The sequence below is a fragment of the Emys orbicularis genome, chromosome 2 (assembly GCF_028017835.1).
Source record: "Emys orbicularis isolate rEmyOrb1 chromosome 2, rEmyOrb1.hap1, whole genome shotgun sequence".
Lineage (NCBI taxonomy): Eukaryota > Metazoa > Chordata > Testudines > Emydidae > Emys > Emys orbicularis.
Window position 1 is genome coordinate 289,874,674 of NC_088684.1, and position 14,152 is coordinate 289,888,825.

Consider the following 14,152-nt stretch of genomic DNA (forward strand, 5'->3'; position numbering starts at 1 on the left):
CTCACACACTTTGATTCTCATCTATAGATCTCAGGGTGTTTTGTAAAGATGAGTGAAGATTATTATCCCCATTTTACAGAGTGAGGCAGTGACTGCTCCAAAATCAGACAGCATGATAGTGGTGGAGCTGGGAATAGAACTCATCCAGCAACGCGTCCACTGAACCAGGCTGCCATTTCTCTAAAAGGAATATAGCTGCAGGTAAAAACCTTGCTTGAGTTCAAGGTGGTTGGAGCTGGGAGTTTGCTTTGTGCCAATCTCTCCAAGGGAATCTATCCCATAGTTATTCATGTACATGAAATGGCATGCAAGTCCTCTGGCACAGGATGGGCACAAGATGGGAAGTGGCAGAGGACGATTCAGTGCCCACCATGCTGTAGCCTGGTGAATTTTGAGAGTGCAAAATAGCACTTGTCCCAAATGACAGGTTCTTCGGTTAGATGGCTGCTTAGAGTTAATTAAGAAGCCAAAATTGGTGACGTGCGACACAGAAACTTTATGAGTTGTAGTTAATACAGACAAATATAATTGAAATAATAGAAAAATCAATATACGTAAGTGTAAGAATTAGGTAAGTACACTAAAATGGTTTCCTGTATTGCTCATACTTACAGACTTACATTGTACATCCTTATGGAGACCATTACAGACAATGATGGAGAGAAAAAGTAAGTGGAGATTGCTACAAAAGGAAGGTATTGTGCCAGGCTTACTGCCCGGTTGCTCAGTGTTGTCATTCCGGTGTCCCAGCGAGGGATGGGTTTGACAATCTTTATATACCTTTTTCCGTTCCACCCACATACATCCAGGGCTATATCTGATCAAGTCAAGTCTCAGCCTCCTGTCCATATATGGTATTTCGGGAAGCCAATTTTAGGGTTCCAAATGTCCATTTGTGGTGTTCCAGTTGATCATAATTACATTTCCGACAGTTAACCCAACCGTTTGCAGCAATCCCTTTCCCAAGAGTTTCCAGACATAAATGTGATTAGCCTTATTACCAAAACCCCCTAAAATGCTACCATCTATTCATTTCTGGTTTCCCTATTTATTACAAGATACATTGCTAAACTATCACAAGATACATATTGCTAAATTTTATAACCTTTGGTCAAGGACATCTCATAAGCACATAATACTCACAATAACTAGGCGCTAACACTTAATGCTTGTTTTGGTTCTTCTACTTGCTGTGATGGCTTCAATAACTTCCATTATTATTTTATCCAAAACTATAGGCCCTCCAAGATCAGGTCTGGGGTCAACGATCAACAACGCCAATGGGCCATCACCCTTGGTGCCCTTTGTTCTTGGCATAATAAACATAATATGTAGGAATCCCATAGTTAGTGATGGCCCAAATACCCATGTTTACTAACTATACACAATGTGCATGGCCTAGCAAAACATATATACAGCTTCTCTGGCTGATGTCCAGTGGCTTCTGAAACATAGAACACAGTGAGTGCCACTAGAGGACTCACAAATTATTTAAAGGGATACTACCCTATTCCCATATGCTACAGTCCGTTTAAGGCTGTTCATTCTCCATATCCCATTCACACCTTGTTCTCTCAGCTGAGGCTGCCATCAAGGGAAGCCATCAGTGTTGGTCTTTCTGTCCCCACAGCCAAATCTCTTGTCCGGGCCTTTATACCCTGCCATGATTACAACAGTATCCTCTGCTCCAGCCATCCAAACAACCAGACATTGCATTCCTTCCACAGCTGCTAAAATCATCTTCCTTGCCCGTCGGTCTGATCACATCACCGCCCTATTTCAGTCCTCTGCTGGCTCCCCATCTGCCACCACATCACCTGTAACCTGCTGCTCGCCATCCTCAAAGCTCTGCATAACTCTGCCCCTCCCCACTTATCCTCCCTTGTCGAGCTCTGCGTTGACCCATCCGCCCCCCTTAGCTCCACCAATCTGCTTCCTCAGTTCATCTGCGAGGCCCCCCTCCCACCCTGTCTCAAAGACCCACTTCCGCTATGCGGCTCATAGTGAATGCAGATAGGGGGTTTTATAGAAGCCCTCTGTTGTTCTCTTTCTCCTCACCTCTGTCTGTCCTTATACTGTGAGCCTCTTGGAGCTGGTACCACTCCCCCCTCAAATGGCTGGGAAACACCTGGGACATTGTGGGTGCTTCTGTAAACAAATCAATAATCGGTCTTCAAGTTTCCCATGCCTCCTTTGGCCCTTCCAGTCACTCCACTGCATCCTCTGTGATTCCTTGGCTCTTCTCCTCTGAACCACTTTCAGGTGCTCCCCAAACATATGCATAGTTTCACTCTATACTGTCTTATAATAACTGGGATGTTGGCAGACCAGGTGCCAGCTCATGCCAAGGCCCCTACGTCTCACTAAACACTGACAAATGCACAGTTGGGAACCAGTCTGCCTCCCCTGTGTGTTAGGATTGTTTAAAATAGGTATTAGGGTTATAAAAATGTGTTTAGACTGTATGAAACACTTGTAAGTTGCTGCCGGCAAAAGTGTCCCTTGCAATAGCTGTGTCCCATGGTATAAGCTAACAAATTTATTAGAGCATAAGCTTTCGTGGGCTACAACCCACTTCTTCGGATGCATAAAGAGTGAACCATATATGCATCCGAAGAAGTGGGTTGTAGCCCACGAAAGCTTATGCTCTAATAAATTTGTTAGTCTCTAAGGTGCCACAAGTACTCCTGTTATTTTTGCGGATACAGACTAACACGGCTGCTACTCTGAAACATGGTATAAGCTAATATTCAAGTGTTTGCTCCGTAACTATAAATCACCAGTCAGCAGAGAAGCATTACCAACTGCGAAATACTGGTTTTCTACAGGAGGCCTTCTCTCCGGCCCAGCAAAAGGCCCATAGACACCAGTCAAACCATTGTGGAACATCAGAGAAAAAAAGACTTTGTTGATTGCTCTCCCCACCACCACCACCACCATCCATGAATTGGGGACATGCATGTGGACTCGTCCCATCAGCTTGAACTCTGGGGGAAGGGAATAAAAATCCCTGACAAGAAGAAACTCTATCTTTATGCTGCTTGGACTGTGAGGGGCAAGGATTATTAAGAATAAGCAAAAGATCCCCAGTGCTTGGTCTGGGTTAGCCCTCCAAGACATACAGCCTCCATGGCGTGCAGGAGGCACTGGGAGAAAGGAGGAGGAGTTGATCGGCGGGGGCCAGCAGTGGGCAGGAGTGGGAGGAGGAAGGGGAGCTTGGCTGCTGGTGGGTGCTAAACACCCACTAATTTTTCTCTGTGGATGCTCCAACCCTGGGATTTGGGAGCACGAGCCCCATTGATTTCTAGTAGCATTTGTGCTCCTGTGGCCCTTAGGTGCTTTTGAAATTTTCCCCCAGAATGAAGATGGCCTTGATCCTGAGGCCGCACGTACAACTTAAACAAGACAGACACGGCACAGAGCTCACTGCAAAGCTCAGAGAAGGGATTAATTAGGGAGAATCATCATTAAGAATGCAATTCTAGGCACTGAAATGATTGACTGACTCTTTATGAGCAGCACACAAGTAATGAGCGTGTAGGAGGCATTTAAATGAAGAGAAGGTTCTGTGCTCCGTGTTATGTCTTTAGTGGTGTACCCTATCCCCTTGCTGAATTTGGTCAAAAGACTCAGTACAATCCAGGTGGCAGCTTCACATTAAAGACATCTAAACGGGCAGATTTCATTTACATTTCCCTGTGTTGCAGTGCAGACAGAGATCTAACACAGGCTCCATCATGGATGATTATTCGTGCTGCTGGAAGCAAATTCATTGCCTAAAAAGAACAAAAAGATCTGGTTTTGATCACTTTTTATAAAATTCCTATGCAGTTATTGAAGGACAGTTAAGAGAAAAGGGCTGCACCCAAACCCATCAGACTGTGGTTTTCTATGAGTTACAGCCTGAAACTGGGCCAGGGCAGAAGTAGTTGTTCTCTCAAGGAAGTTATTGATGTCTCCTGTATTTTTAAATCTGCTTTTGATGGTATTTGAATTCCCAGGACTTCTATAGCTGATAATTTCATTGCAATCAGTGGATTTACACCAGTGTCAAACTGCCATAGTGTAGCGGTGAATCAGGCCCCAGATTCCAAGTCATGTATCAATTTTGGTTATATATTTATATGCGTTCTTTATTTCTTCTCTCACTCTTGCAATATGTGTCAGGACAACCCGTGAAACAAGACTCTGACAGTGATTTAAGGGTTTGCTTTGAAACCACACCAAAGATAGATACAGGCAACATTGGGCTGTCTGAATTGGTTTTCACATTCCAGCTGTATTTATTTTAGCTTAACAAATCAATAATACACACTGTGAAGGCCGTAGGATTGTTTGTCTCCATCCATTAAACACCTCAAGCCAAATTTAAAGTCCTGAGGTAATGGGAGTTGCAAGTGCTCAGGACCTCGCAGGATATGGCATGTCACCATGAGATACAGTAGCATACCTGACACACCAGTCAAGGAGAAATAGCAGCTGTTATGAGTATATCAACAACAGAGCTAAATGAACTAGGAATGCAGGAATTCACAGGCAGAGTCAAATCAGTGCTCTGTCTAGTCCAATATGCAGGAAGGGTGGGTAGAGTCCTAGCTGGGAAACCAGGTTCAAGTCCCTGCTCCTCTACAAATTACCTATGTGATCTTAGGCAAGTCACTCGCTATTCTGTGTCCGATCTCCTATTGGTAAAATGAGGACAATAGCACTTCTTAACCTGACCAGGGTACCGTGAGGATAAATACATTAAAATTGTGAGGTGCTTAGCTGCAAAGGCCATGGGGCCACATAAGCACCATACATAGATCTTCTGGCTGCAACAGTGGCTAGTACCACATACTTCAGAAGAAGGTGGCATAATCTGTAAAGGAAGTTTCTTACTGTCCCTTAGTGGTTGGTTTATGTCTTGAGGCATGAGTGTTATTTATCTCTTATAATTATTTTTATTCTACTTAATGTAACTGTGAATGTTCTTATTACCCACAGACTTTCAATGGGACTTGTGCTCCTAAGTCATTTAGATGTTTTGAAAATGTCACTCATAAATGTCTAACCCTTTTTTTTAAATCATGCTCTTGGCTTTAGCGTTAGCTTGTGACAATGAGTTCCACAGGTTAGTTGTGGAGTGTGTAATTAAAAAGTGCTTCCTTTTATCAGCTTAAAATGAGTCACCTTTCAATTTTATTGGAGTGTCCTTGTGGTGGTACTATGAGATATAGACAGATAGGAGCATCCCTGATTTACCTTATACCATTCATTATTTTGTATTCTACTATCACGTCCCTTCACAGTCATCTCCTCTCTAAACTCAAATGTCCCAGTCTTTTTGATATCTCCTCTTTTGAAAGTCTCTCATTGATGCTCATTATTTTGAGCAACTGTCCCGGAACCCTTCTCTTTCTGCTGTAGCTTTTTGCAGACGGAGGTGACCACAACTGTACATAATGTTCCCTCTTGATATGTATAATGGCATTATAATATTTTCAGCATTATTGTCTGCCCCATCCTTTATGCAGCCTAACAATGTGTTGGTTTGTTTTGGCTCATTGAGCAGGGGTCTATATGAAGCTGTCTACAGGGATGACCATTTTACCCCATTAATACAGTTCATGTAGAACTAACTCATCAGTGGATACAAGTAGTTCAAATTAATCTTTCTCAAATAAAACCTGAAAACCTAGGTTAAGCAGAATTAATCTTCTTTCAAACAAGTTGCTCCTTCAAAATCAAAAAGTCTTTTGATACATTGTAGTCAAGGGAAACACAAAATGAAAAATTTCCTGCAATCTCAAGCAAAGCACATACAGTGCCATAAGATGTTGAAAAGCTCATCTTCTTCTTATATGGCTTCTCCATTACTAGAGGTTTGCAACCATGGTAGCCCATTCTGTACGGTCCTCTCTTAATCTCTTTGTGGATGAATATTCCTTTTGATCCACCTGGGATACCGCATTGTCCTCCAAGAGCTTCTTTTTCTGCCTCTCACTCTTCGGCCATCAACTTTCCCTTCCAGGGCCCGTCAACATGCATCGTCTGCTGAACCTCTTAAAATGCCCCCTGCAAATCAAAATGTTCTTTTCTTAAAAGAAGGCTCATACAACTAGAAAGGGCATGTTTACTGACCCATTCTCATAATATAGGAATGAGGAGACCTTTAGTGAAACCAAAGTACTGTATATAGCATTGGTGAGACTTGCACAAGAATACTGCGTCCAGGTGTCCACATTTTACCAAGGAGGTTGAAAAACTGCAGAGAAGAGCCACAAAAATGATCCAAGGACTGGAGAAAATGCCTGACAGTGAGAGATTTAAGAGCTCAATCTGTTTAGTTTATCGATCGGTGAGTTGATTATGGTGTATAAGTGCCTTCACAGGGGAAAAGTACTGGGTACTAAAGTGTACTTTAATCTAGCAGTGAAAGGCAGAACAAGAATCAGTGACTTGAAATTAAAGCCAGAAAAATTCAAATTAGAAATAAGTCAAAAGGTGAGGGGTATTAGCCATTGGAACAAACCACCAAAGGAAGTGGTGGACTCTCCAGCTCATGAAGTCTTCAAGTTGTGACTGGGTGCCTTTCTGAAAGAAATGCTTTAGTCCAACACAAATTATTGGGCTCTGTATAGGAGTAACTGGATGAAATTTTATACCCTGTGTTATACAAGAGGTCAGACTGGATGATTTGATGATCCCTTCTGCCCTTAAAACCTATGAGTGGTATTGAGTTTAAAACTGATAAAAGGAAATAATATTTTTCCACACCATTAGCCTGTGGAACTCATTGTCACAAGATATAATGGAGGTCAAGAGTTTAGAGCCCTGCAAATCTGTGGATATCCGCTTTATATCCACAGATATCTGCATCCGTGGATGCAATTATATTGTTTACCATCTTTGCAGATCGGATGCAGATCCAAATGTTTGTATCTGCGCAGACTCTAACAGTGAGATGGGGTTCTGGGATGGGTGCGGATGCAGATACATATAAAAGGTGGAATACCAGTTGCAGGTTGGATACAAGTTAAATTATCACGGATGCAGATCAGATGCAGATCTAAATTTTTGTATCCGCCCAGGGCAGATTCTCTAAAGATTGGACACTTATAAAGTTAACAATAACATTCAGAGTTAATACCAAGGATTAACAAGACCAGGAGTTCTGGTGTAATCTATAAGTATAGAGATAAGATATAGGTATAAGGCAGCAATGCAAGAGACCTACAGGCTCAAGCCTGTAAGAAATTAACTTAGAATTTAGCATAACAATATGAGGCCTATAAGCCTTAGCATAGGTAAGTTAATCAGAAGTGACCTTAAGTCACAAGATAGCACAACACATAATGCTATGATAAACAAGTATGATAAAACTGCTGACAAATAACCTCAGAATGATGGTTGAATGTCAGTTAGTTTGGGTATTTTAGGATAGGAACATCAGCGGGTGTTCAAATGCAAGATTGCCATAGTAACCAGCAAATGTCTATGCTAGTAAATTTAAGCTAATTCATATACTAGAATCATAGACTATCAGGGAGTCATCTAGTCCAACCCCCTGCTCAAAGCAAGACCAATCCCCAGACAGATTTTTACCCCAAGTCCCTAAATGGCCCCCTCAAGGATTGAGCTCATAACCCTGGGTTTAGTATGCTAATGCTCAAACCACTGAGCTATCCCTCCCCCATAACCCAGAGGAGGAGAACACCTCAACACTATTAGGGTGGGAAAGTTTAGCTCTGGCTAGAGGAGGCTGGACACCCTTATGAATATTCCTGGTGGCCATCAATCCCTGTAACAAGGCTGACCATGGCCTAGGCCATTGGGATGTTTTGGCATGCCAGAGATAGGATAGGCCCTTCATGGCTGATTGCCTGTCTCACCATTTGGAGGTCTCCACAAGCATGGACTGAGTATACAATTGTACTGATGCTGGGCGTACGGACAATATTGTGTTATTCGTTACTTACTTGTTTGGGTGGGAGTGTTAGTGCTTTTACTAATTGTGTTAATAAAGCTATTGCAAACTCGGAAGGTTTTTCTAAGTGTGAGTGTTGCACCCCTGAACATCAGGGCTCCCAAATTAATAGCAATGCTAATAACTCTAGGCCTGATCTTGGAACTAGCCCCTGCCAAACCACCGCATGCTAATTGGGGATTCTTAAGTGATCAATATAATCAATACACAATCAACAGATTAGGCAACACTGGAAGGGATATAAATATTTTTGCTTCAGGGCATAAAACCACTTCCAATTATTGGGGATTAGGAAGAAGTTTTCCTTATAAGTAATATGATGGGTTGTACAAATCCCACACTGGACAGGAAGGGGTGACAGAGCTGTGTGAAGGGGTGTACAAATCCCACACTGGACAGGAAGGGGTGACAGAGCTGTGTGAAGGGGTGTACAAATCCCACACTGGACAGGAAGGGGTGACAGAGCTGTGTGAAGGGGTGTACAAATCCCACACTGGACAGGAAGGGGTGACAGAGCTGTGTGAAGGGGTGTACAAATCCCACACTGGACAGGAAGGGGTGACAGAGCTTTGTGAAGGGGTGTACAAATCCCACACTGGACAGGAAGGGGTGACAGAGCTGTGTGAAGGGGTGTACAAACCACACACTGGACAGGAAGGGGTGACAGAGCTGTGTGAAGGGGTGTACAAATCCCACACTGGACAGGAAGGGGTGACAGAGCTGTGTGAAGGGGTGTACAAATCCCACACTGGACAGGAAGGGGTGACAGAGCTGTGTGAAGGGGTGTACAAACCCCACACTGGACAGGAAGGGGTGACAGAGCTGTGTGAAGGGGTGTACAAATCCCACACTGGACAGGAAGGGGTGACAGAGCTGTGTGAAGGGGTGTACAAACCCCACACTGGACAGGAAGGGGTGACAGAGCTGTGTGAAGGGGTGTACAAATCCCACACTGGACAGGAAGGGGTGACAGAGCTGTGTGAAGGGGTGTACAAATCCCACACTGGACAGGAAGGGGTGACAGAGCTGTGTGAAGGGGTGTACAAACCACACACTGGACAGGAAGGGGTGACAGAGCTGTGTGAAGGGGTGTACAAATCCCACACTGCGGCTTGCCAGGACATCCCCAAAGGAGGCCTGCAGCATGTTTGGGACTGTTTGTTTTTCTTGGGCACAAGCACTCACTGAAAAATAAATTGGCAATGCTCAGCACCTGCAGGCTGGATTAATCTTTTTGAGCCCCTGCCCCTGGACCATTGCCCTGCCCCCCGCTCTGCCGGCTCTCCGCCCCAAGGCCCTGTCCCTGCTCAGCCTCTTCCCCCCTGAGGTTGGGGGTGCAGAGAGGAGCAACCACCAGCAAAAACAAAAGTCAGCGCCTGTGCTGCTAACTGCCTGGATCTCCACGATGAGAGGCTGAGTGAATGAGGACCCTCTCACACTCCAAGGGGGCACTGTGGAGAAACAGCAGCTTATCCCATAACTGCCTGCTGTGGGGTTTCTTGCACCTTCCAAGCATCTGCTGGTAGCCAATGCTGGAGACACAATATGGGACTAGATAGACCATGGGTCTGATCCAGTCTGGCCATTCCTCTGCACTCCCTTTAAATATCACTAAGGTCCTCAGAGTAGAACTTAATATCACTTAGGTTCTCAAAATGGCACTGGCCCCTCTGCACAGGGTCAGTGTCAACCCTGGATCTACTTTGGATGCTGGTTCTTTTTGCATGAAGGGTGCGATGCATGTTCTGAGCCTGATGAGTCATCAGAGGTAATTCCCTGTGAGTCCTAAGGGTCCAGCCAATCCACAAGCAAGGGTCTAACCAGGGGACCCCAAGGCAGGGATAGAGGCGCCTAATGAAAGCAGCCACTCCAGTCTGCTCACTGTGGTTACCTTGTTGGGAATACTCCCAGATGCCCAGTAGTTCAGATACACTGCTCCTGCTCCTGCTCCAGCCTGTGGCTGCTCTCGCCCCTGCTCCTGGTCCAGCCACAGCCAGTTGCCCAGCTGTCCTGACAAAGGGCAGCAATGAATCCTCAACCCTCCTCCCCAGATGAGCCTGGTCCTTTTTACTCAAACATTCTTTCGCCCTTCAGCGATTTCACTGCTTATTGGAACTAAAGTCTCTGGGCTAGATCCTGAGCCAGCAGATTGATGTCAGTGGAGTTTGCTGATTTACACCAGCTGAGGCTCTAGCCCTAGTTTTATAAAGATCCGGTTGAAGTCTTGTGGCTGGTTAACCCCTCGTGCAGTTCCCGTGACTTCACTGGAGTGACATCTGAGATGAATTTGATCAGCAGTGTCTCATAATTTTCCAAGCACCGAGATGGCAAATGGCTCTGTGTCGCTCCAGTTCTTGTTGCTTCTGACTGTCTGTGCTTACTGATGATACAATGTGTAATATTGCTATTTGTGGCATTGCTATTGCATTGTTTCCATAGTGTTGATACCACGGCGCATTGATGGTATTGATACTGTCATGTGTGTGTTATAGACGCCCCGATGTTTCTCTGTAGAGGTGGGGCCATGATTTGTTCAGATCCTGATCAAAGCTGGACCCTGATTCAGGAGCTGGGATTTTGGTTCAGCCCATTGTGGAGAAAAGGGTCTTGCTGTGAAGTTTGGGTCTGGATTCTCGAAGTCTGGGTGTGTATGAACCTTGGGCTTTCCATTGGACTTATCCCATTCACACAGGATGATGTTTTCCTGATACTGATATTGTTATCTAGCCACCTCTTTGTCTATCTGTTTAGATATCACCATGGCATCTGCACAGACAAATGCCTAATACTAATATTGTGAGGTGTGGTCATAGCAGCCAAACACTATTAAGACACAAACATGGAGATTAATCACAAATTTCTGGAGTACTATCATTTCATGGATTCGCATCTATAAATAGTCTTTAGATAGGTTCTTCAGTGTTTTTACATCTGCTAAAGGTAGCCATCTTACAGCAAAAAAACTTCAGGACCAGACTCCAAAGAGAAACTGCTGAGCTCCAGTTCATTTGCAAATTTGACACCATCAGATCAGGATTAAACAAAGACTGTGAATGGCTATCCAACTACAGAAGCAGTTTCACCTCCCTAGGTGTTCACACCTCAACTGCTAGCAGAGCACCTCACCCTCCCTGATTGAACTAACCTCGTTATCTCCATACTGATTTATACCTGCCTCTGGAGATTTCCATTACTTGCATCTGAAGAAGTGAGGTTCTTACCCACGAAAGCTTATGCTCCCAATACTTCTGTTAGTCTTAAAGGTGCCACAGGACCCTCTGTTGCTTTTTATAAGACCGATGGGTGATTTCTGTAATGTTTAAATCTCTTTATTGTTTTGTATATGTTTTCACTGTAATGCTTTTGCCTTGAGAATAAATGTACTTTGCTTTGGAAGAGCTGTGTGATCACTGGTGAAAACTCTGCCATTGTCCTCGGGGAGAAAGCACCACATAGGGGCTGGCCTATAGGCTGACTGGCTTGCTGGGAATATCAGTGTATGGCAGGAGTTGTGCAGACTTAAAAGCCCTGGTCAGGAGAGAGAGAGACGCAAGTCTCCACCCAAGAGAGATGGTGGCTGGGAACCTGAAACCTTGACTGGGTGCCCTCAAGGGACCACGGAGGAGGAATACAGGTGCAGTCACCCCTGCAACGGCGACAGTAGGCACTAGACTATCTCTCTGTTAAGATGTGCTCCACATTACAGCGACATATGAGAAGGTGTGAGATAACGTTCCATCGCTTGGGACCTTTTACATCTCATCTGAAAGGCAGCAGTTCTATGCGCGTAGTGCTCCCAACACCATACCAGCTATTGGTAGAGTGGGAAGAGCGCAATATGCTTATTGACTCCCCAGCCCCACGGGGTCATTAGAACGCCATTCAGGTTATGTCCTGGAATACTTGAGACTCTATATACTTAGTGGTCTTGAGAAGGACTCTGCAAAGGCACCGCGTGCCCAGCAGTGACCCAGGAAGTGTGTAAGGAAGCAACGTTCTAATGGGCACAATGTGTCTAATTAAACAGTGCTATTATGCAAATTGCAGCACACGCTTGCTTTGTTGCAACTGAAAAGAGCATCACCTTTAAAAGGGCTTCTGTGTGTGGCACCACAATCATTAATGTGTAAGCAAATATTGACTTTTAACACAGGGCCCTATTGTTAAGTGAATTATGAAAGGAGAGTCACAGCCTGCTGCCACACAAAAGGGATCAGGGCTTGTTGAGGGCGTCCGTAGCCTGTTTGCCAGAAGCTGGGAATGGGCAACAGGATCACTTGATGATTGCCTGTTCTGTTCATTCCCTCTGGGGCACCTGGCATTGGCCACTGTCGGAAGACAGGATACTGGGCCAGATGGACCTTTGTTCTGACCCAGTATGGCCGTTCTTATGCTCTTACGTAGTGTGTTGCACATTTTGTGGTGTCACCTTTGGAAAGCCATTGGAGCCCAGTTGTGTGCATGCACGCACACACACACACACACACACACACACACACACACAACCGCACTGGTAAAGCAAAGCAGTTCTTCAGGAGCAATTGAATTTCCTTGCTGAGCGAAGCCTCGAGGCTAGGTTCACCCTGCTGGGGGTTCTGCTGGCCTACACCCTAGCGGAGGGTCCCACGGTTGAGAGGCGATTGTGTTGGCAGTGGATGGGTGCTCAAGTTGTTGTCACTCCCAGTGAGCATTGAGCAGCTTGTGCTCCACCCCATATGCACTGAAGGGTGAAGAGCTAAAGGTCACCCTAGTGAATTGCCCATAACCTAGCGGCTTCCTGAAGCTCTGTGCTTGAACATATTGACTGAACTGGCTCTGCTGTAGCTGTAGCTCTAATGAGAGGGGAAGGAACGCTGAGGGAGGGGAACAGTGGTAACAACACCTGCCCTCTCTCGAGCTGAAGCCTACCTGTGGCCTTACTGGTGCGTGGAGATGTAATTACAGTTGCCTACTTTGAGGGGGAGGGATAGCTCAGTGGTTTGAGCATTGGCCTGCTATATGCAGGGTTGTGAGTTCAATCCTTAAGGGGGGCCACTTACAAACCTGGGGCAAAGATCAGTACTTGGTCCTGCTGGTGAAGGCAGGGGGCTAGACACAACCACCTTTCAGAGTCTTTTCCAGCTCTATGAGATAGATATATCTCCATATACTATATTATTATTACTTGGGCCATCTTTGAGCTCCAATCAGGAATGCACCAAAGCACGTGTTTAAATCAATCGTTGTGCAGGAAAGAACTTACCTATAAATACATGCTTTTTCCTCATTGACTTCAATAGACCCTGAGCAGATGCCTAAAGCTGAAATAGGCTTAAATGCCTCCCTGAAATGGGGCCTTAAGTGACTATGGCCCAACAAGTAAGCTTTGATTTACAATTAATTTTTTTTTTTAACTTCAAAGTCTGTGTAGATTAATATCATTTTCTCTCTTCTAAGCTGGTCTGTTCTGTGACTTTCATTTGGGACTGAGGATATACTAATCTGTCCGACCCTTTGTAATGCTGGAAGGGTAGAAGCTTGGTTCCATCTGCATGGGATAACATGGGTAACACAGATCTCTGGACAGTTGTGATCCGCAAAACCTCTTTGCATACCTGACACCCTGTAGAGTTATCTCCTTTCACATCCCTCCACTTGGCAGGCCTTTACTGGAAAGTAAGGAGAGCCGGTGCACTGAAGTTTATGGGCTGCATGCATCATCAGGCAGACAGATCTGGAACTCGTAAATAAACAAAAAAATGTACTTTGCAGTTAAACAAGATGAGGATGACTCATTGCAGAGAGCATACAACCCACTCACCTACCCAAAGGGGATGAGATATTGCAATGCTGCCTTTGAAACCACCTTTGGAGAACCATCAGCATTAAAGATGGAAAAGCTCCATTAAGTCATCTAGCCGAACACCTCCAGCCAATGTATCACTTTTATGTGCAAAACACATTGATGCTTGCCAACTCATCCTGTTAACATTATCTGCTCTTTTGAGTGCTGATGAGCCGAAAGACTGATGGTAGCAAAAATTTCTGAGGCATCATTACGGATCTTTCCATAAAGTGTCCACTGTCATTACCTGTGACCCAAAGTGTGATGCCTTAGAATCATAGAATATCAGGGTTGGAAGGGACCTCAGGAGGTCATCTAGTCCAACCCCCTGCTCAAAGGGGGACCAATCCCCAGACAAA